The sequence below is a fragment of the Bombina bombina genome, chromosome 3 (genome assembly GCF_027579735.1).
Source record: "Bombina bombina isolate aBomBom1 chromosome 3, aBomBom1.pri, whole genome shotgun sequence".
NCBI classification, from domain to species: domain Eukaryota; kingdom Metazoa; phylum Chordata; class Amphibia; order Anura; family Bombinatoridae; genus Bombina; species Bombina bombina.
The window spans coordinates 838,404,761-838,430,698 of NC_069501.1; positions in this window are offsets into that span (position 1 = coordinate 838,404,761).

Genomic DNA, 25,938 nt, shown 5'->3' on the forward strand with positions numbered 1-25,938 from the left:
TGCGGCGCCATGGGACATGTATATGGCATGGATTTTAGGAACCGGGAGATGGAAAACAATCCTTGGTCGTTCCTCCTACTTCAAATTTGGGGCACTGCGCGTGCAATTGTGGCCGGACTTTCAGCCGATGGACATTTGGCCGACGGACATTTGGCCGAAACACAAGTGGCTGTCACAAAACCGTCCGGCCATGAGATGGATAGATTTGATAGATAGATACATAGATTACATAGATCAATAGATGCAATATACATTTGATAGATATGATAGATAGTTTTGATAGATATATAATTTCCCAGACAGAGAATTACAAGACGTGCGGTCTGGGACCCATGGTAAAGTTACTTCCTTTTGCACAATCGAGTACAGGTTGGGGATTGCCTTTTGTGCAAAGAAATTTCGTCCGGGTACCTTCCACTGTGGTGTCCCCTATCAGAGGATGTGTATATGGCATGGATTTTAGGAACCGGGAGATGGAAAAAGATGCTTGGTCGGTCCTCCTACTTCAAATTTTGGGCACTGCGCGAGCAATCTAATGTGCCACCAGATAGGAGTGGTGTGTTAAGTAGTACTATTCCTATCAGTTTAATCCTGTTAAGTGTCTTTTTTTGTTTTGTTTTTGAAGCCACAGTGCAGCAACAGAGGGCAGAAAAAGTTAGCATGTACACATGCCTGAAAACCAGAAAAATTGATGTTTGTTTCCCAGGCAGAAAGTGCCCTAAAACATTAAGGCTTGAACCCTAGTTGGTGGCGGATAAGTCACGCAAGTCATCCGGCATTTGAAGATAAAATACAGCAGCGTGTGGACCATTTTTAGCCCAAGGCAGCTCATCTCATCAGGCCTTTTTTACTCGAATGTATCGCCCAATGTCAGTCCCTTCGGGATCCATCCCTCATTCATCTTAATAAAGGAGAGGTAATCTAGACTTGTTTGACCTAGGCGACTTCTCTTCTCAGTGACAATACCTCCTGCTGCACTGAAGGTCCTTTCTGACAGGACACTTGAAGCAAGGCAGGCCAGAAGTTCTATTGCAAATTGGGATAGCTCAGTGTCGAGATCTGCAGCTAAGGCGAGGTAGTCTGCTACCTGTCGGTCGAGTCGTTCTCTGAGGGTGGACCCCGAAGGGCTGTGGCGATGCATAGGAGTTAAAAAGCTCTGCATGTCCTCCATCAACAACACATCTGTAAAGCGTCCTGTCCTTGCCGGCGTGGTCGTGGGAGTCGGAGGATTACTTTCATCTCTTCCCCTGTTAGATTCACGTTGTGCTGTGACATCACCCTTATACGCTGTGTAAAGCATACTTAATTTAATTTATTTTGGAAATGCTGCATCCTTTCCGACTTGTTGTAATTCGGTAACATTTCTGGCACTTTATGCTTATACCGGGGGTCTAGTAGCGTGGACACCCAGTACAGGTCGTTCTTCTTCAGATTTTTTATACAAGGGTCCCTCAACAGGCACGACAGCATGAAAGACCCCATTTGCACAAGGTTGGATGCCGAGCTACTCATGTCCCGTTCCTCATCCTCAGTGATGTCACTGAAGGTATCTTCTTCCCCCCAGCCACATACAACACCACGGGTACCAGATAGGTGACAATGAGCACCCTGGGATGCCTGTTGTGGTTGGTCTTCCTCCTTCTCCTCAAAGCCACATTCCTCCTCTGACTCCTCTTCCTCACAATCCTCTTCAAGCGTTGTCGCAGGTCCAGCAAGCGATGCTGATAAGGTTGTTTCTGGTGGTGATGGTGACAACAACTCTTCCTATTCACGCTCATCTATGGCTTGATCCAGCACTCTTCGCAGGGCATGCTCCAGGAAGAAAACAAATAGTATGATGTCGCTGATGGTGCCTTCGGTGCGACTGACTAGGTTTGTCTCCTCCTCAAAAGGACGCATGAGCCTACAGGCATTGCGCATGAGCACCCAGTAACGTGGCAAAAAAATTCCCAGCTCCCCGGTCATACAAATACTCGTTAATGGCTTTTTCTTGTTGGAGCAGGCAGTCGAACATTAGGAGTGTTGAATTCCAATGTGTCCGGCTGTCGCAAATCAAGCACCTCACTGGCATGTTGTTTCACCGCTTGATATCGGAAAAGTGCGCCATGGCCGTGTAGGAACGCCTCAAATGGCCACACACCTTCCTGGCCTGCTTCAGGATGTCCTGTAAGCCTGGGTACTTATGCACAAAGCGTTGTACGATCATATTACACACATGTGCCATGCACGGCACATGTGTCAACTTGCCCAATTTCAATGCCGCCACCAAATTACTTCCATTGTCAGAAACCACTTTGCCGATCTCCAGTTGGTGCGGAGTCAGCCACTGATCCACCTGTACGTTCAGGGCGGACAGGAGTGCTGGTACGGTGTGACTCTCAGCTTTCAGGCAAGTCAACCCCAAGACGGCGTGACACTGCCGTATCCAGGATATGGAATAGTACCTGCGGAGCTGGGGGGGTGCCGTTGATGTTGAGAAAGATGCAGCAGCAGAAGAGGACTCAGCTGAGGAGGTTATGGAAGAGGATGGAGTAGGAGGAGTAGAGGAGGTGGCAGCAGGCCTGCATGCAAGTCGTGGCGGTGTCACCAACTCCTCCTCTGCAGAGCCACGCATTCCATGCTTGGCAGCCGTCAGCAGGTTTACCTAATGCGCAGTGTAGGTGATATACCTGCCCTGACCATGCTTTGCAGACCAGCTATCAGTGGTCAGATGGACCCTTGCCCCAACACTGTGTGCCAGACATGCCATTACTTCCTTTCGCACAATCGAGTACAGGTTGGGGATTGCCTTTTGTGAAAAGAAATTTCAGCTGGGTACCTTCCACTGTGGTGTCCCAATAGCTACAATTTTTTTGAATGCCTCAGACTCCACCAGATTGTATGGTAAAAGCTGGCGGGCTAAGCAGTGACTTTGTGACATTGGCTTCTTACGCTCAAACATGTCCTTGACAGACACCTGACTGTGGGCAGATGACCAGGAACTGCTCCGGAAGAGAGACGGAGTGGCAGATGGTTGAGAGGGGGCAAGGAGGACAGCAGTGGTTGATGTGGCTGAAGATGCTGGACCAGGAGGAGGATGTCGGCTTTGAGTTTGTGTGCTGTTTCTAATCATGTGTTGATCCCATAGGCGTTTGTGATGTGCGATCATGTGCCTTCACAAAGCAGTTGTACCTAGGTGAGTGTTGCACTTCCCACTACTCAGTTTCTTTTGCGACAGGTTGCAAATGGCATCGCTGTTGTCAGAGGCAGACACACAAAAAAATGCCACATTGCTGAGCTCTGCTATGATGGCATTCTGGTGGTGGCAACAGCATGCGTTGATTGGCGTGCTGTCTGGCTGACCCCGGGTGCCGATGCATGCTGTCTGACTGTGCCACTAGCTCCTTGCGACGACCTCCCCCTGCTTCCAACGTGTCTCCTCCTCCTCCTCTCTGTCTCCCCATCTGAACTTTCCCCCTGTTCTTCTTCTCTTCTAGCGGGCACCCACGTGACATCCACAGACACATCGTCATCATCAACCACTTCACTTGTAGCTGACAAATCAACAAAGGAAGCAGCGGGTACAACATCATCATCATCACACCGTACGTCCATGTCTGTAATGCTGCCTGACTGAGACATATAACTGTTATCTACATCCTCTGTCAATGATGGTTGCGCATCACTCATTTCTTCCAACTGATGTGTAAAAAACTCCTCTGACACATCAAGTGAAGCAGCTGTGGTGCTAGTGTTGGTGGTGGCGGCAGGCGGGCGAGTGGTGGTAACTTGAGAGGTGCCCGAAGATAAGCTGGAGGAGGATGGTGCGTCAAGGTTCGGAGCAGAAGCTATAGAAGATTGGGTGTCCTGTGTTAAAAAGTCAACTATGTCCTCCTCAGAACTTTTCAAGTTCATGGGACATGGCCTCTGAACACTGGGCATTATTCTATGGCCAAAGGGAATCACAGCACCATGACCACGACGGCACCTTTTTTTTTTAAATGTACACTTACACTACTATTAAACAAGATATGAGTGGTGCCACTGGGCAAGTGGGCACAGTATACGCTGTGAGCCTGACACACACGCTGGCAGACAGGCAACTGCAATTAGATTACACAAGCAGACTGATGTTTCACAGTCAAAAAAGTTTTTTTAAAAAAACAATTTACACTGCTGTTACAACAGATATGAGTGGTGGCACTTAGCAAGTGGGCCTGGCACACACGCTGGCAGGCAGGCAACTGCAATTAGATTACACTAGCAGACTGATGTTTCACAGTATATAAAGTTTTTTTTTACTAAATTTACACTACTGTTACAACAGATATGAGTGGTGGCACTAGTTGGCAAGTGGGCCTGGCACACACGCTGGCAGGCAGGCAACTGCTATTAGATTACACTAGCAGACTGATGTTTCACAGTCAAAAAAGTTTTTTTAAAAAAACAATTTACACTACTGTTACAACAGATATGAGTGGTGGCACTTAGCAAGTGGGACTGGCACACACGCTGGCAGGCAGGCAACTGCAATTAGATTACACTAGCAGACTGATGTTTCACAGTATATAAAGTTTTTTTTTACTAAATTTACACTACTGTTACAACAGATATGAGTGGTGGCACTAGTTGGCAAGTGGGCCTGGCACACACGCTGGCAGGCAGGCAACTGCTATTAGATTACACTAGCAGACTGATGTTTAACAGTCAAAAAAGTTACTTTTTTTTAAATGTACACTACTGTTACAACAGATATGAGTGGTGGCACTAGTTGGCAAGTGGGCCTGGCACACACGCTGGCAGGCAGGCAACTGCAATTAGATTACACTAGCAGACTGATGTTTCACAGTCAAAAAAGTTTTTTTTTAAAAAATTTTACACTACTGTTACAACAGATATGAGTGGTGGCACTTAGCAAGTGGGCCTGGCACACACGCTGGCAGGCAGGCAACTGCAGTTAGATTACACTAGCAGACTGATGTTTCACAGTATATAAAGTTTTTTTTTACAAAATTTACACTACTGTTACAACAGATATGAGTGGTGGCACTAGTTGGCAAGCGGGCCTAGCACACATGCTGGCAGGCAGGCAACTGCTATTAGATTAGACTAGCAGACTGATGTTTCACAGTCAAAAAAACTTTTTTTAAAAAATTTACACTACTGTTACAACAGATATGAGTGGTGGCACTAGTTGGCAAGTGGGCCTGGCACACATGCTGGCAGGCAGGCAACTGCAATTAGATTACACTAGCAGACTGATGTTTCACAGTCAAAAAATATTTTTTTAAAAATAATTTACACTACTGTTACAACAGATATGAGTGGTGGCACTAGTTGGCAAGTGGGCCTGGCAAACACGCTGGCAGGCAGGCAACTGCAATTAGATTACACTAGCAGACTGATGTTTCACAGTCAAAAACGTTTTTTTTAAAAAAATGTACACTACTGTTACAACAGATATGAGTGGTGGCACTAGTTGGCAAGTGGGTCTTGCACACACGCTGGCAGGCAGGCAACTGCAATTAGATTACACTAGCAGACTGATGTTTCACAGTCAAAAACGTTTTTTTTTTTACAATTTACACTACTGTTACAAAAGATATGAGTGGTGGCACTATTTAGCAAGTGGGCCTGGCACACACGCTGGCAGGCAGGCAACTGCAATTAGATTACACTAGCAGACTGATGTTTCACAGTCAAAAAAACTTTTTTTTAAAAATTTACACTACTGTTACAACAGATATGAGTGGTGGCACTAGTTGGCAAGTGGGCCTGGCACACATGCTGGCAGGCAGGCAACTGCAATTAGATTACACTAGCAAACTGATGTTTCACAGTCAAAAAATATTTTTTTTAAAATAATTTACACTACTGTTACAACAGATATGAGTGGTGGCACTAGTTGGCAAGTGGGCCTGGCACACATGCTGGCAGGCAGGCAACTGCAATTAGATTACACTAGCAGACTGATGTTTCACAGTCAAAAAATATTTTTTTTTAAATAATTTACAGTACTGTTACAACAGATATGAGTGGTGGCACTAGTTGGCAAGTGGGCCTGGCAAACACGCTGGCAGGCAGGCAACTGCAATTAGATTAGACTAGCAGACTGATGTTTCACAGTCAAAAATACTTTTTTTTAAAAATTTACACTACTGTTACAACAGATATGAGTGGTGGCACTAGTTGTCAAGTGGGCCTGGCACACATGCTGGCAGGCAGGCAACTGCAATTAGATTGCACTAGCAGACTGATGTTTCACAGTCAAAAAATATTTTTTTAAAAATAATTTACACTACTGTTACAACAGATATGAGTGGTGGCACTAGTTGGCAAGTGGGCCTGGCAAACACGCTGGCAGGCAGGCAACTGCAATTAGATTACACTAGCAGACTGATGTTTCACAGTCAAAAACGTTTTTTTTTTTTTTTTTAAAATGTACACTACTGTTACAACAGATATGAGTGGTGGCACTAGTTGGCAAGTGGGCTTGGCACACATGCTGGCAGGCAGGCAACTGCAATTAGATTACACTAGCAGACTGATGTTTCACAGTCAAAAACGTTTTTTTTTTACAATTTACACTACTGTTACAACAGATATGAGTGGTGGCACTATTTAGCAAGTGGGCCTGGCACACACGCTGGCAGGCAGGCAACTGCAATTAGATTACACTAGCAGACTGATGTTTCACAGTCAAAAAAGTTTTTTTTAAAAAAATTTACACTACTCTTACAACAGATATGAGTGGTGGCACTAGTTGGCAAGTGGGCCTGGCACACACGCTGGCAGGCAGGCAGGCAACTGCAATTAGATTACACTAGCAGACTGATGTTTCACAGTCAAAAAAGTTTTTTTTTTTTTTAAATTTACACTACTGTTACAACAGATATGAGTGGTGGCACTAGTTGGCAAGTGGGCCTGGTACACACGCTGGCAGGCAGGCAACTGCAATTATATTACACTAGCAGACTGATGTTTCACAGTCAAAAAAGTTTTTTTTTTAAAAATTACACTACTGTTACAACAGATATGAGTGGTGGCACTAGTTGGCAAGTGGGCCTGGCATACACGCTGGCAGGCAGGCAACTGCAATTATATTACACTAGCAGACTGATGTTTCACAGTCAAAAAAGTTTTTTTTTTAAAAAATTACACTACTGTTACAACAGATATGAGTGGTGGCACTTAGCAAGTAGGCCTGGCACACACGCTGGCAGGCCGGCAACTGCAGTTAGATTACACTATCAGACTGATGTTTCACAGTATATAAAGTTTTTTTTTTTTACAAAATTTACACTACTGTTACAACAGATATGAGTGGTGGCACTAGTTGGCAAGTGGGCCTGGCACACACGCTGGCAGGCAGGCAACTGCAATTAGATTACACTAGCAGACTGATGTTTCACAGTCAAAAAATTGTTTTTTTTTTAAATTACACTACTGTTACAACAGATATGAGTGGTGGCACTAGTTGGCAAGTGTGCCTGGCAGGCAACTGCAGTTAGATTACACTAGCAGACTGATGTTTCACAGTCAAAAAAATTGTTTTTTTAAATTTACACTACTGTTACAACAGATATGATTGGTGGCACTGCAGGCAGGCAACTGCAATTAGATTTCACAGTCAAAATTACACAGGCAAAAAAAATAATAAAAAAAATGATGTTCTAGACCTAAAAAGGGCTTTTTGGGGTGCTGTCCTTACAGCAGAGATCAGATGAGTCCTTCAGGACTGTAGTGGACACTGAATACACAAGTCTAGCTATGAATTTCCCTATAAAATCAGCAGCAGCTACACTATCCCTCCTCTCAATAAGAATGCAGGATCAGAATGAATCTAAAATGGCTGCTGTCCAGGAGCTGGGAGGGTCTGGGAGGGAGTGTCTGCTGCTGATTGGCTGAAATGTGTCTGCAGACTGTGAGATACAGGGTCAAAGTTTACTCAATGATGACGATTAGGGGGCGGATTGAACATTGCATATGTTCGCCCGCCGCGGCGAATGCGAACAAGCTATGTTTGCCGGGAACTATTCGCCGGCGAACTATTCGCAACATCACTATTTGTAATACGAGTGAAAAAAAACCTGATGAAGCAAACACCCGTGGTAAACCCTGTTTCCTAACTGTTGAGCTTTGCTGATCTGTTGCTTTACAAAATTGTATCCATAGATCATTGCTGTAGTGTGGATTTAAAATGAATAAAAGAACACTCCACATCTTCAATGACATTTTTATTTTTTAAAGTGATTCAACAAATTTGTGAACAAGTACATAACATTAGATATTGAAATATGTATTATTTAACATTGCCTTACTCTATATATTGGATATATAATTTGGTATTTTAATCATTGGTGCGTTCTATGACATTACAGAATAAATACTGCATTGAGTGTGCTGTAATAATAACTACAAATATATTGCTATGTCTAATGTGGAAAGTATATTGCATAGTGGTAAAGACAATTTTTTTAAATTAGGCAACTTTGTAATGCAGTATTATTTATTTTTATTTCTTCTTTACATTAATATAAACCATATTAATTTTATATTTCCAAAATTCAATCATTTTGTTTTATTAGTTTTTGCTATTTTACCATTTTTAGTTACCATCCTTAAGATGTATATCATGTCGTGCAAGCTTAGAAAACAGTTGGTGAGAATACTGGCTTTAAGTCAAGTCCAGTTATTAAAAGTTTATTGTTATTATGAGACTATATAGGCAGAATTATGCCAGGAAATTAAAAGGGATTTGTGACATCTTTATGAGGTGTTAAACATCTTTTGGGAGTGATTAAATGTTATTGAACATTACAAAGCTTGTAAAATAATTTGACTCTGAACAGATAATGTGAAAAATCTGGTACAAAGAGGTCTGCCTAGAGATTAAGTAAAATGATCTTGGTATTTCTATAAAATTTAAGGCAGAAATTTGGAATTTAATAACTTTCCAATACTGTTATAATTACAATCTCAGCAGGAGCTCATGGGTTCATTTTGTTTTTCACGCAACAATATTGTTCATTAATATTTCCTAATTTGCAGTACACATGGAATAATTTAATAATTTGCTATTAGTAGTTCCATACAAAATAAAATAAATACATTTTAAAAAAGCATGAAACAATATTTTGCACCCAAAGGACCAGACTATGGGGCTTATTTATCAATATCTGTCTGACATGATACGCTGTAGCGTATCATGTCCGACAGACATCGCTGAATGCCGAAAGCATACGCTGTCGGCATTTAACATTGCACAAGTAGTTCTGGTGGACTGCTTGTACAATGCCGCCCCCTGCAGATTTGCGGCCAATTGGCCACTAGCAGGGGTTGTCAATCAACCCGATCATATAGGATCGGGCATACAGATGTCCGCAGCCTCAGAGGCAGTGGACCAGTTAAGGACCACTACTTTATAACTGATGTTTCCGGCGAGCCTAAAGGGGCATTAGCAGCCATTCGGCTCTTGATAAATAGATGAGTGGCATGTTAATAGTTATGCGCAAGCTATAAGGTGTTTATCGTGTCTGTTTGTACACATCAGGTTTTATGCTTGTATTACAAGTTGAAAGAAAATGTAATCGCTTGAGCTCAACTGAACTTAACGCGCATGCGGTTAGTGCAAACTCAGAGCACAGGTTAACTGTTTTGCTTAACAAAAAAGTCAAACAAAACACATAAAAAATACATTACAAAGTACAGTTACACTCATAATAATACCATCTAATACAATCATTTAAAAAATATTGCACAATAAAGTTATAAAGGCTCAAAGTTATGAAGTTTCAGGTGCTCAAATAAAAAGCAGGCAAAGGGCTTTTACATTGAGATACATACATATAATACATATACATGTCTAAAAAAGAATATATATATATATATATATATATATATATATATATATATATATATATATATACTGTATTTATAATATATATATATATATATATGTGTGTGTGTGTATGTGTGTGTGTGTGTGTGTGTGTACATATGTATTTATGTATTTATATGTGTATATGTATTTACAGACATATACGCAAATAAATACATATGTACACACATATAGACATATATGGAGCCCTTTGCAGTTAAGTAGATGAAAACTTGTGCAATATTCATATTTAATAAAGTGTTATTATGTTTATTTACTGTAAATATTTCATATTCCAATATTCTGCACATAGCACAATATGTCCTTTCTATTTAAAATAGATATTCCTATATACAATTGCATACATCTTTACCCATATATAATCATGTGTATATATAGTCGGTAAAGAAAGGTTTTTTTTTATGTGAGCTGTACCAAGGTATAGGTCACACTGGAGGCGCAAAGATTGTATTAACACCTAAACGAGATAAGCAGCTGGGGTGAACAGAGCAGTATGGTCACACTACCCTTGCAAATGAACAAACCGAATTTTATGAGCAAAGAAAGAATTGTTCACTTCACAGCGCTAATCTCACCAAATATCGTGTACTATTACGGTACACCTAATGTAACAAATTTAATTGCATTAATGTATTCAAACAATGATTCCGTAAACAGTGTACATCGCTATAATGTATGTATACACTAGGAGAATGATCCGTCTAATTAAATATTAGCTGTTAATGTTATGTGGATAATAGAAAGAGAGAATCTATAGTTCACAAATATGTTGATCGAGTCTATAACATGCAGGATTTGTTCTATCTTCAGAAAGTAAGCGATCAACCTTGCAAGCATGAAATTACAGCAATCCCCAGAATGGTTTCACAGGCTACTCACAATAGGTGACCTCAATCAAATGAGGTAAGGAACGGGCGTTGTTAATGTGTCTGGTCCCAGCACTGATTCTCAAGTAGCGGGCTTGGGGTCCTGAGCGTTGTCCCTTGAAGATTCTATGTTTGTCCGGTACTCCAATGTTGTTGTCCGCCACCGGTCTGGATGTCTTTAATATCTCCAACGTTTTATGTAAAGGGAACAAACACGGCACATAGCATAATACTGTTTTAAAAATAGTACGAATTTATTTGCAGCACAAAAATGGTACTCACAAACGGGACCTCAGTTTATATGAGGTATCAATATAGCATCGCAATAAAAAGGACAGTCGTCCCACACTATGATAAAAGATTCCACTTCGATCGTAAGTGTTAAGCATAAAAAATCTATAAGGATGAGCAGCCAGATTCAACACTCAGCCTCTGAGTGTATATATAGGTATAAATATATATTTTTACCAAAAAAAAATCCGACATATGTAGAAATATGTATTTATGAACATTTTGCTATGGCCAGAAAATTTTAATGTTAAATATTCATATTTTTATGTCAAGTTAGCTTAGCGAATCATGTCCGCCCGACATCGCTAAATGCCGACAGCATACGCTGTCTACATTTAACATTGCACAAGCATTTCTTGTGAAATGCTTGTGCAATGCTGCCCCCTGCACATTTGTGGCCAATCGGTCACTAGCAGGGGGTGTCAATCACCCCGATCTAAAAAAGGGCTTTCTTCCTATAAATGCATCAAATCAAATAAAACATATTAAAACATACATAAAGGGCAGGGGAAATAAAGCCTAGTAAGTTTGACCTTCCCATAATGTTTTTGCAACCATCTTCATTGTTAGCATTAAAATGGGAGATGAGGACGATCATACTAGAAATGGTAGAATTCATTTTATTGTTGATTCTCTGGTGAGATAATTTAATTATTACAATCATGTTTGTTTATTCCTGCTTAGTAGACGCAAAGAGTTAAATACAATAAATCAAAATATCCTTAGTACTAATCTGTGAACATAGGCTTGTGACCCAGCTCTCTGTCAGTATGGTGCTGCAGTAAAAATGAGTATCTGAAACAAAGTCCCAAAGTCCTGTAGCATGCATTCAGTATATCCCTATGTATGTATTTGTTCTCTCTCTCTCTCTCTCTCTCTCTCTCTCTCTCTCTCTCTCTCTCTCTATCAAATGGCCTTGAATAATTGATAATAAGACTACCTCCAACTCTATCTGTCAAAAATTGAGCTGCTTCTTATTCCCCCCTCTTTGAGACATCCAACACCTGACATTTCTCTGGCAGTCGGAGACTATATTCTCAACACCTCAACCCAGGTCCACTGTCTTGATTGTATGCTGGAGTGTATGGGGAGCAAGTGTAGAGACTGGTAGAGTTGAGCAGCTGATGTAGATTGGCGAATTTGGTGGATGAGGCTCACGCTGTCTTGACTCATCCACCAAATTCGCCAATCTACATCAGCTGCTCAACTCTACCAGTCTCTACAATGGCTCCCCATACACTCCAGAATACAATTTAAAGTATTAACCCTAGCTTACAAAGCACTCAACAGTCTAACTCCCAACTACATTTCCTCTCTCATCTCCAAATGTTCCCCATCCCGTCCTATTTGCTCAACCTCTAACCTACGTCTCTCTACTGTTATCTCTACATCCCACTCCCGACTCCAAGACTTCTCACGTGCTGCTCCTGTCCTCTGGAACTCTCTACCCCTCTCCATAAGACTGTCTCCAAAATTTTATAGCTTCAAACTCTCCATGAAACATACCTAATCAGAGAGGCTTACCATCTCTCCTCCATCTCTTATCCTAACCAAAATAATTCTTGAACTGCCTGATTCACTGCTGCAACTACAATCTATGTGACAAGTAGACATGTGCAAATTATTTCGGCCGAAATTCGTTTTCGCCCAAATTTTGGCCGATTCAGAGATCGGATGAATCTGAATTTCCGAATCAGCACCATAACAAAAATTTCGAAAACGAATAAATCTGTTTCTGATTTTTGGTTTCCATTCTTTATTAATATTCATAATTTTTCATTGTTCTAATCTAAACCGCCATTCCCCGACATCGCCAACACTAACTAAAACACTAAATAAAGCTATTAACCCCTAAACCGCAGTTCCCTGACATCGCCGACACTAAATAAAACACTAAATAAAGCTATTAACCCCTAAATCAACGTTCCCTGACATCGTCGACACTAACTAAATCTTTTAACCAATAAACCGCTGCCCCCACATCGCCAACACTAACTAAACCTATTAATCTCTAAACCGCTGCACCCAAACATCGAAACTTCCTAAATTAAACTATATTACCCCCTAAACCTAACACCCCTAACTTTAACATAATTAAAATTCACCTAAACTAAATGTACAATTATTAACTAACTACCTATTTAAAAATAAATACAAACTTACCTGTGAAATAAAAATAAAACCTAAGCTAGTTACAATATTACTATTTACTAAATACCTAGTTAAAATAAATACAAACTTACCTTTGAAAAAAACAAAACCTAAGCTTAAACTAAAACAACCTAACATTACTAAAAATAAAAAACCTAACATTACAAAAAAATTAAAACTACAATTACAAAAAATAATAAAGACTAAAATAAAAAAACTACCATTACAAAAGATAACATACAAAATTATCCAAAATAATACAAATTATTCCCTATTTAAATAAAAAGCACCCCAAAATAAAAAAAAAATAATCTATAATAAACAACCAATGGCGCTTAAAAGGGCCTTTTGTAGGGCATTGCCCAAAAGTTAACAGCTCTTTTGCAAAAAAAAATAAAACAAACCCCCCACTAACATAACAAACCCCCACCCCCCAACCCACAAAATAAAAAAAACCTAACTAAAAAAAAAACATAATCAACCTATTGCCCTGATAAGGTCATTTGTATGGGCAGTGCCCTTAAAAGGGCATTCAGCTCTTTTACAAGCCTATTAAATCCCTAATCTAACCCCCCAAAAAAACTAACACTATCTACAAAATCGATACTCACAGTTGCTGAAGTCCTGCGAAAGATCTTCATCCCAGGCGACTCAATCTTCATTCATTGCAGGACCGGCATTATTATTATTATTATCATCGCTTATTTGTAGAGCCCCAACAGATTCTGCAGTGCTATAAACAAATGCGGAGTACAACAAAACAAATTATAGGGATTAAATAGGTAGAGGGCCCTGCCAAGAGTTGCACTGTTGTAGTCAGCTCTTAAGAAGGTTATCTACAAACAGCTGGACTCTTAGGCTTACATGCTAAGGGGGTTTAGGGGATAGCAATGGAGGAGAGGAACTTGTATAAAGAAAGGTTAGTGTAGGTTGTATGCATCCCTGAACAGTAGAGTCTTTAGGGAGTGCTTGAAGCTTTTAAAACTAGGGGAGAGTCTTGTGAAGTGAGGCAGAGAGTTCCGTAAGATGGGAGCCAGTCTGGGGAAGTCCTGTAAACGGGAATGTGATGATGTAACAAGAGAGGAGGAGAGTAGGAGGTCATGAGCAGAGCGAAGGGGATGGGAGGGAGAGTATATGGAGACAAGGTCGGAGATATAGGGGGAAGCAGTGCAGATGAGGGCATTGTATGTCAGAGTGAGAATTTTGTGTTTAATCCTAGAGGCAAGAGGAAGCCAGTGAAGGGATTGGCAGAGAGGTGCAGCAGATGAAGAGCGACATGTAAGGAAGATGAGCCTGGCATAGGCATCCATTATGGATTGTAATGGAGCTAGGTGGCAGGTGAGGGGACTAGAGAGGACAGAGTTGCAGAAATCAAGGTGGAAAAGGATGAGAGAGTGGATTAAAATCTTAATTGTGGGGGGGGGGGGGGGGGCTGGAGCTGGCCTTAGACCAACATGGCCACTAGACTCTAACGCTCCATAGCTGCAAATCACATTCATCAACAACACTGGAGACTCAAACCTGATACTTTCTCCTAAATGGCACCATCTGATAGAAGAAAACCTGAGCTTTACACTGATAGGCGTAGGTCCCCAGAAACCCAGCATTTGGACAGATTATTCATAACAGACAAATTAAGGTGCAACGGACCCACATGGCCGTCTTCCTCTTGATCGATGCTCTCTATGCTACACCGCACATACTTCACTAGACTTTGGAGCGATAAAGAGTGCGTTATTATCCGTGGTAGCGGTGGAAAGCACAGAAGCAGCCTGCTTTCAGCGAAACTTGTTAACACACCATCAAGCATGGAGGAATTGTATTTACAGGTACAGGTGCTACTTAGCCACTTTGAAGAGAAAATGCAAAATAACTTTGACGATCTCAAATATACCTGCAGAGCTGAATTTACAGAGGAAAACACCTCCCTGGCAGTAGGGGTTCCTGCAAAGGTCACAGACACGGTCAGCATGGCTGCTCATCGGCCAGAGCTAACTGAGGAAAGCCTGAGCACCCCTGTGATGTGAAGATTGATAAGCCTCATATAGAAAAGCACCAGGGAGAGGGAACAGACTCTGCAACCAGGTCTGCACAAACAGCGGAGTCCGGTATATTAACCCTACCTGTAACAGTGCAGTCCTCCGATACTGCACACACGGATCTTCCGTTGGCTCAAAGGTATCCCAAACTGAGTGGACAGACAGTTCTCGGTACAGTTGACCTCTTAGCTACTCTACATTTGCGGACCACCCTGACCATTTTCATTCCTCATCTCCAACCCTACCTCGTGAGAGAAACCGGCCTGCGGACATTGCTGAGGAGACGTGTCTTGCTGCATGGGCAGGACATTATTAACCCGCAATATTCTCCAGTCACAGATAAAGCTGGCGTAGGCTAGCTACTCCCCAGAGGCCACTAATACTTTATAAGTGTTTAAGTATAGTTTATACCTTGCTTCACATTAGCCTATACTGCAGCGAAGGAGGTTGTATTGTTTAAAACATTTTACACTAATGTTGGTTATAGTTTGTTGTTTATACTATTTAACTGTTGAAGTCTTTACAAGTAAGGCAACACTTATTAATATCTCTATAGCAATATGGGTCTCTAACATTAACATGGCTGCTGAATAGGTTCATGCCTGTCTGCTTCACACGTTAGATGTTTATTGCATACGTATAACATATGGCTTCACTTATCATGGCTTGGAGAACAGACCCCTCTACTCATGCTTTAAACACATCTTAATAACATACCTACCCATCTTCAATATGGTACATAATGATACATGGTTTGTATTCGTATGAGGTTAATTTGGCCATTAGGAGAGTACCTCTAGTTGACGCTCACAATTCTATAGATATATTAGCAACTGCAGGGGTCCAATTGGTCCTAGAATACTGAAGCAGCTGGAATATTTATTCACATTTTTGTATTTATCTTTGACATCAGACTAGGCTCACCTCTAACCCTGTGGGATTATTTGTATATTTCATCAACTGGACATAATAAGTCTAAAACTCAAAGCCTCTTTTCATTGTCAATCTATGTATACACCTTATGCTAACCATCATAAGCCTTCAGTCTCTGCATTCTCATTTATAGCTCTATTGTGTTATGGAAGAATTGTGTCTACCTAGTTGTAATGTATACAATACTCTTGTATTGCTGTGACATGTGCTACATGATGGTTTAGCTTTATTTATTCACATCTTTAGATAACCCATTATAGCACATATCCCTTGAATACTTAGTATTATAGACCATTGCTCCCTTAAAGCCTGAAATTCTATCAGATTTAGGGGAATTAGCATTAAACTACACTTTGTAGTACCAGTGGGTTTATACATTGGGCCTCATACTTTCCCATTACATACCATATCCTTCTTCTATGTCATGGATAGTTTTACATCCCATTATTCATGCAATGAGAGCATGGTCCAAGTTTTATGTTTTTACTTCTTTCAGGTTGCCCTATATTCCTGAGACACAAGTTGCTTACACCTATTCACTACACATACCACTAAAAATTGGATCTAGCTTCTACATTAATTCTTGCATCTGCAGGTAGAAGATCATCCACCAGAACATCATTCTGGAACATAGCTCTTAAATTAGGTTGGCATAATTTATGTGTTTTAAGAACCCACCAGTGTTCTATATGGGATGCCTTTAGGCTTAGTGTTTTACGGATTCCCTTCTATAGCATTGACCAGCACATACCCCATGATTACTCTTTACCATCGGGGAATACTGCATAGTCCTTTTTTTATTTAAAATGGACTTAATTGGCTTCTTATTAATTGGTCAACATTTTACTATATATATATGTATATCATACCTCTGTACATTAACTACTAGCTTATATGTACACAATGTGGAACCTATTGCATGAGAGAACAAAGAGGTATAGCGACATCTTCTCCATATTGCATTGTATAGATGATGACCTTTAGGCTTGGTTGCTTTACCATGGGTAGGTGGTTCTAAGAGAGGCATTTTGTGCTTAGTTCTGGTTTTTAGGCCTTCTTCTATATATCTAAACTGACCTGATGGGCCTATTATTAATTATTTTAATATATTACTATATGTATGTATATCATACCTAGGTACCTTTACAATATGTTTACTTCAACACAATCTTGATCCGACTATATGAGTGTCCAAAGGTGTATAGCTACACCTTCCCCCTATGGAATTGTATTGATAATTACCTTTAGGTCTTATTATTACACCTTAGATAAATTGTACTGGAAGAATAATCTTGTGTAACAGCTAGCATTGTCTTATTTTAGATCATAACTTTCTGTAGATATGTTCATTCTGTTGTCTCTTATCTACCCATGACACCCATACCATATGTTTCCATATCATTTCCCTTATTCCTTTACTGACACACCTTAATAGGCTCTGCCCCCCCATCCCCCTATTTATTATGAGCGGCTGAATTTCCCCCCTCCCCCACATATTATGGTACAGGAACATAAGCCATCTCCCCTCATCTTGATATCATTTACTTAGAGATTGAAGTTCTCTTTTGTCATTATGGGGAACATACGTCATGTACTATGCTATAAAATGAAGTTCAATTTTAATTTATCCACGCCTTCTCTCACATTCCGATAGAACATGATATACTATTATAATATATACCTAGCTCAGATGTCATACTTGTATTTGGACGAATTATGTATGTTATTTTTCTTCTGTTTGTCACTCTCAAAACTTCAATAAAAATTATTTAAAAAAAAATAAATCTAAGTTGTGTCTTATGTAAGTAAATGTCTAATTTTAGAGATGTTTTGAGGTGGAAGTGGCAGGCTTTAGCCAAGGACTGAATGTGAGCAGTGAAAGAAAGATGTGAGTCAAATGTGACCCCGAGACATCGGGCATGTGAGGTAGGGGTAATGATGGAGTTGTCAACAGTTATAGAGAGATTGGGGGTGAAGATTATGGAAGAAGTGGGGAAAAAAGGAGCTCAGTTTTGAAGAGATTTAGCTTGAGGTAGTGAGAGGACATCCAGGAAGAGACGTGAGAAAGACAGTTAGTGACACGGGTTAGCAAGAAAGGAGATTGGTCTGGTGCAGAGAAGTAGATTTGGGTGTCGTTGGCATAGAAATTATATTGGAAACTGTGGGACTTTTTATTAGGGAACCTAATGATGACGTGTAGATTGAGAAGAGAAGGGGACCGAGGACAGAGCCTTGCAGTACTCCGACAGAAAGTCGTGACGGGGCAGAGGAGGCCCTAGAGAAGGCTACACTAAAGGTACGGTTTGACAGGTAGGAAGAGAGCCACGAGAGGGCTGTGTCACAGATGCTGAAGGATTGGAGGGTTTGGAGCAAAAGAGGGTGATCAACAGAATCAAAGGCTGTGGACAGATCAAGGAGGATAAGCAGAGAGAAGTGGCCTTTTGATTTTGCTGTAAGTATGCCGTTGGTAATCATAAGAATTGCTGTATCTTTGGAGTGATGGGGATGAAATCCAGATTGCAGTGGGTCAAGGAGGGAGTTTAATGTAAGAAAATGGGAAAGGTGTGCATATACTAGTTTTTCAAGAAGCTTTGAGGCAAGAGGGAGGAGGGAAATAGGGCAGTAGTTGGATGGGGAGGTTGGATCAAGGGAAGGTTTTTTGAGGATAGGTGTGACCAGTGCATGTTTCAGAGATGAGGGAAATATACTGGTGCTGAGGGAGAGGTTGAAAATGTGTGTGAGCATAGGGGTAAGGGTAAAAGAGAGGGAGGGGAGTAGCTGTGAGCGGACATCTTCTATCTTCTTCATCCCTGCGGAGGCAGAGTGGTCGGTGGATGAGTGGAGGCGGAGGTCCAGGAGGAGTTCAAGACAGAGGTCCATCGGTCTGATGTGGAGGTCCTCTTCATGCGGTCGTCCTCTGCACACTGAGGATTCAATGCAAGGTACCCCTCTTATATTGGGGTACAGTTGCATTCCTATTGGCTGAAAAAAATAAAATTTTAAATTAGGCTTTTAATGGGCTTGTAAAAGAGCTGAATGTCCTTTTAAGGGCAGTAAAAGAGCTGAATGCCCCTTTAAGGGCAGTAAAAGAGCTGAATGCCCTGGGTAGATTAGTTTTTTTTTAGTTAAGTTTTTTATTTTGTGGGTTTGGGGGGTGGGGATTTGTATTGTTAGGGGGGGTTTAGTTAACTAAGCTGTTAACTTTTGGGCAATGCCTTTTAAGGGATATTGGTAGTTTATTATAGATTAGTGGGGGGTTTTATTTTGGGGTGTTTTTTTTTTTTAAACAGGGTATTAGGATAGGAATAATTTTTAAAATTCTGGATAATTTTGTTTGCTATTTTTTGTAATGGGACTTTTTTATTTTCAATGGGTTGAAATAGAGCTGAATGCTCTTTTAAGGACAATGCCCATACAAATGCCCTTTTTGGAACAATGGGGAGATTAGCTTTTTTTAATTTGTGGGTTTGGGGGGTGGGGGTTTGTAATGTTAAGGGACGTTTGTTTTATTTATTTTTTGCACAAAAGCGATTAAAGGGAAAGTCTACACCAGAATTTTTATTGTTTAACAAGATAGATAATCCCTTTATTACCCATTCCCTAGTTTTGCACAACCAACACAGTTATATTAATATACTTTTTACCTCTGTGATTACCTTGTATCTAAGCCTCTGCAAACTGCCTCCTTATTTCAGTTCTTTTGACTGACATCCATTTTAGCCAATCAGAGCTGGCTCACTGGAACTCCACGTGCGTGATCACAGTGTAACTATATGAAACACGTGAACTAACACCCTCTAGTGGTAAAAAAACTGTCAAAATGCTCTGAGAGAAGAGCCGGCCTTCAAGGGCAGAGAAATTAGCATATGAACTTTCTAGGTTTAGCTTTTAACTAAGAATACCAAGAGAACAAAGCAAAATTAGTAATAAAAGTAAATTGGAAAATTGTTTAAAATGGCATGAATCATAAAAGTTTATTTTGGACTAGACTGTCTCTTTAGCTTTAGGGCAATGCCCTAAAAAAGACCCTTTTAAGGGTCATCAGTAGTTTATTATAGATTATTTTTTTATTTTATTTATTTTTTTAAAATGGGGGTATTAGAATAAGAATACTTTTTATTATTTTGGATAATTTCTTTTGTTATTTTGTGTAATGGTAGTCATTTTTATTTTTTGTAATTGTAGTTTTTTTTTGTTTAAGCTTAGGTTTTATTTTTATTTCACAGGTAAGTTTGAATTTATTTTAACTAGGTAGTTAGTAAATAGTAATATTGTAACTAGCTTAGGTTTTATTTTTATTTCACAGGTAAGTTTGTATTTATTTTTAAATAGGTAGTTAGTTAATAATTGTACATTTAATTTAGGTGTATTTTAATCATGTTAAAGTTAGGGGTGTTAGGTTTAGGGGTTAATGAAGTTTAATTTAGGTAGTTGCGATGTGGAGGACGGCTTAGAGATTAATAGCTCTAGTTAGTGTTGGTGATGTGGGGGATGGCGCTTTAGAGGTTAATAGGTTTAGTTAGTGTTGGTGATGTGGGGGGGCAGTGCTTTTGGTGTTAATAGGTTTAGTTACTGTTGGCGATGTGGGGGTGACACTTTAGGGGTTAATAGGTTTAGTTAGTGTTGGCAATGTGGGGGGCGGTGCTTTAGGGGTTAATAGGTTTAGTTAGTGTTGGTGATGTGGGGGGCGGCGTTTTATGGGGTTAATAGGTTTAGTTGGTGTCGGCAATGTGGGGGGCTGGCATTTTAGGGGTTGATTGGTTTAGTTAGTGTCAGCAATGTGGGGGGGGGGGGCGGCGCTTTAGGGGCTAATAGGTTTAGTTAATGTCTGCGATGTGGGGGGCGGTGTTTTTAGGGGTTAATAGGTTTAGTTAGTGTTGCCGATGTGGGGGGCGGCAGTTTACGGGTTAATAGGTTTAGTTAGTGTTGGCGATGTGGAGGGCAGCATTTTAGGGGTTAATATGTTTAGTTAGTGTTGGCGATGTGGGGGGCAGCGTTTTAGGGGTTAATAGGTTTAGTTAGTGTTGGCGATGTGGGGGGCAGCATTTATGGGGTAAATAGGTTTAGTTAGTGTTTTGGCGATGTGGGGGGGTGTTTTAGGGGTTAATAGCTTCATTTAGTGTTAACGGACTCGGCGATGTGGGTGACGGTATTTTTTTAGATAATTTTTTTTCGGGAATCTGTATATTTTGTTAAGTTAAATTGTTTTTTGGATCCATTCTTTATTTCGGATCCATTCTTTATTCATATTCATTATTCTATTCTAATCTTCAGAATAGAATAATAAATATGAATAAAGAATGGATCAGAAATAACAAACGTATCCAAAATAACAATTTAACTTAACATAACTAATTTGCCGAAACAATTTTTTTTTTATATAACTTAACTAAACTAATTTCGCAAAACAAAATTATTTATTTAACTAATGAAAACGAAACAAAACAAATTTTGTCTAGTGACAAGCTAACCCAAACCTTATGTCTCTGCACCCTCAACCTGTAGACAGTAAGTTCTCTGGAGCAGGGCCCTCTTCCACCTGTACTAGATTTGTTTAGTTTGTTATGTTTTGTATTTTATCACAAATCGTTGTCATTGTATACCACTATATTTCTACCCAGCGCTATGGAATTTTGTGGTGCTATACAAATAAATGATAATAATAATAATAATCAGCAAGTGTGACCACCTTTATAAAAGTTGAAGTTTTAGCAGTTTGCTGGTCTGGAATTTTTAGGTGTGTGTTAACACAATGCCAAGGATGAAAAACATCAGCAATGATCTTAGAGACGTTATTGTTGCTCCACATCAATTTGGGAAGGGTTTTAAGGCCATTTCCAAACAACTGAAAGTCCATCATTCTACAGTGATAAAGATTATTCACAAGTAGAAAACTTTCAAGACAGTTGACAATCTTCCCAGGAGTGGATGTCCGAGCAAATTTACCCCAAGGTCAGACCGTGTAATGCTCAGAGAAATCACAAAGAACTCAAGAGTTACATCACAGACTCTACACGCCTCAGTTAGCATGTTAAATGTTAAAGTTCATGGGGGGCGGAGCTAACTGCCAAGCAGGATAGACGCATCTTAGGAGAGCTCTGTTCTAATTTTACTGAAAACCTTAAAAATACCTAAATTAAGTTATTAACTTTTTATCTCACTGTGATAGTAACCTATACTCCAGCAAATAGACAGTTTTTCCTGCTTTTAAACAAAGAACGCTGACAGAGGTTAAGGACTATCAAGTACTCAACGATCGCAAGCACTCGTGACAGACGCCGGAGGGTCGGGGCTCCGCTCCGGCGGCTGAAGTGCTAATCGAACATCGGTATTACTGCAAGAACCGGTACTCTGATCCCGCTTTACTGCCTACCATCCTAACAGAGCACAACCAGAGCTAGGCAATTGGGCTGCATTGGCGGCCTTGTGGAACACCGGAGATCGGAGATTATAAGTGGCGAGGGCGCTGATTGGGGAAGTCGGAGCCCCACTGCAGGCACAACACACAGACTCTGTCCTACGGTGAGAATAATCGCACTTACCGGGTCGTAGGAACCCCTTGCACACCGGATCGAGGCTGAGCAGTTTAGGCCCCGGGAGATAACGGATGGTTGGGGCGCCTCGAGAGGTCAGAGTGGCACCTACCGAGTGTCCTGCATCGGACTGGAGGCCCATTGGGTAAGCTGACCGACGGTCACTTGAACTACACAGGCACCTGCATACTCACACTTGTTTTGAGGGGGGCGCGTAAAGGCGCCATCTTTCCAACGGCCCACAGAGACATATAATCAGGCCACGTGGCATAGCCCTCAGCTTTGAACTCATACAATATCTTAAGAAGCATGCAGGATTAATATAGACTGTGAGCCAATATCTATTCAGATTACCCTAATGTTTTGTATGCCATCTCAGTCTGTTTGATTTGCCCTTTGCACAGACCACATAGTGCTAAAGCTAGGCCCAAGCTGGAGAGGCCTATATCAACTGCACGTGAGCCGGTTTGTTATACCAATTGCCTCATATCTAAAATCTAACAAGTGGCCCACTGAACTTTCTACCATATATTATAAGTGATCTTTGAAGGAGGATACCATTAGAGCCAAGCAGTGTTGGTGGTTCACTTGTGCCCTACCTATGGTAAATGCTATTGCCAGCAGCCCCATTGCTAGCCTAGATACCACATACAAATGAGTGGCTAATGTGCTGGAGGCTAAGGAGGAGGGGGTGATGTGAATCACTGTGCATATTTCGCTCCTTTTTATTTAATTTTTTTTTATTATTGCCTGTTTTTCTTAGCCTCCTGCAACCTTCCCTGCAGTTTCAGCTTAGCTGTGTTGACAACGGAGTGGGGTAGTAAGACACGAGCATAACAACACTCTAATTATCTCTACTACTAATCTTTCCTTATTGCTCAACAGAACTCTATAATTATGGCGCATCTGAACAAAAGAAAAGCTAAGGCATTAACAACTGGGCCTAAAAGAACAGTAGCGGATCATTTCCACACTATATCCCCCGCATCTCCGGATGACCAACAGGAGGATTCAAACATGTCCCAAGCGGAAGGAGATACTGTGGCCTCTACTTTTCAAGCACTCCAAGAGGCAGCTCCTGCTACAGTGACCCCTACTTTTATCCTGGACTCTCTCAAATCTCTGCTAGCTGCCCACCATTCAGCTTTCCAATCTCAGGTAACTGCCTCTCTAGCAGACCTTCGCAGAGATCTCACTTCAACTTCAGAAAGAGTGGATACTGTAGAGAGGAAACAAGAGGACATGGCTGTCGACCAAGCCAATGTACTTGCTTATGCCCAGAGTTTAGCTGAACAGATGATTTGCCTGGAAGACAAACTAGCAGATATGGAGGACCGCTCCCGTCGAAACAACTTGCGATTGAGAGGTATTCCAGAAAGCATAGCTCCTGGGGACCTTACTCCTTTTCTGGCAGAGTTCTTTGAACAACTTGCTCGTCCTGTTAACACAACCGAGGGCCTTATTGATAGAGCTCATAGGGCGCTAAGACCTAGAAGTGTATCATCAGACAAACCAAGGGATGTCATTGTGAGACTGCACTTTTTTACATACAAAGAAAGGATAGTCCGAGCATCTCTCACTAAGCCTACCCTTCCAACCAAATTCCAAGATATTGCTGTGTTTGCTGACCTCTCTTATCACACACTCCAGCAGAGGAAGACGTATAGAGACTTCACTAAGTTTCTGAGGACCCATGACATCAAGTATCGATGGGGTCACCCCACCAGACTTATAGTCCACAAAGACAATCAACAACACATCGTTACTACACTCGATCAGAGCCAACGGCTCATGAAACTATGGGACACCTCAGTCTCAAGTGATTGTCCTCTGAGAGACTCTCTGAACCCCTCGGCTCAACCTTGGGCCTCCTCTGCACCGGGGTCTTCAACTAATACAGACCCTTCTGGTTCTACACAAGAAGCAGAAGATGATTGAATATGGACGGTTTGTAGGGTAATATGTATACTAACCTTTCTTTTTGTTTCAGGCGTCTCTATGTAACTTCATACTGTTACTAAGCTGTAATATATAATATGCGATTGTGATTTAATTTTCCCTTTATGTTTTTTTTTTTTTTTTTTTTTTTTCCTTCTCTCCTCTTTGTGCCTTGGATACTTACCCCTTATGTGTACGATCAACCATATATTACTCAATATTGTTATATTGTTGTTTGCTTGTTCTATCAACTGTTCAGTTTAAATGGTAGAAATACATGTTTGAAGGCTGTTGAAGCCCTGATATATTTTAACTTTGTTTTGGATAAGTTAGCTTTAAATGTGCCTAGCTAATTGTTTATTTCAATGTTCACATTGAATGATTTGCTTGTACACACTATCTCTCCCTATGCCTTTAATAGAAGGGCTCACATTACACTGTTCTCCAGGCCCAATGATTACCTACATATAGTGTTTTTTATCCTCCCTTCTTTTTTTTTTTTTTCTCTCTCTCCTCTCCCTAGTACCTAGAACTGAGTCCCCAGTTAAGAAGCTGTAGAAGTTTTATTTCATATATGTTACATGTTTAGATGATACTATATGTTTATTATGGTTTCAGGATCTACTCCACTATGGAGGAGCACACCAGGGCCCACTATTTATTATCGTTTTACTAAAAATGTTTTACTATGCTCTGGACAAGTCACTTATAAATAAGCTTGATTTTATGTTATACTTATATCTGAATCTCATTATAGATGTTATGTTTTTTTTTATCTACCTTATATTTATCTGAAGTGCTCTGCCCCGCTCTCTTTCCATACCTACTAGTTGCTTGAACATACTACTCTTTTCCCCAATTTGTTTTTTCTTTCTTTCCCCCATACATGCACATTCCAAAGTGATTCCCCCCCTCCTCCTTCTCTTATAATATCTCCTATAACACACCCCACATAATCCACCTTTGACTGTCTGTAAGTCACAGTGGCTTAAAACTTTCTCCCCCCCCCTTTAAGGTACTCTGAATTTTGCCTTCAGAGGCTATCAAGGCGGTTATCCTTTTTATATACCGCACAACCTTACTTTGTGGCATTAGGTCATGACTCTCAGATAAGGTCTCTATTGTGATATCTGCGTTCTCTTTTCCTCTCTCCTTTCTCTTTACTTCTTTTTCTCTCCTTCTCTCTTTACTCCCCCTCCTTTTTTTTTTTTTTTCTCTTTCTCTCCCCTTTCCCTACCCCCTTCATTCGCTCCCCCTACCCCGCTCCTCTTTCCTACCCTTTAACTCATCCACCTATAAGGCTTTTT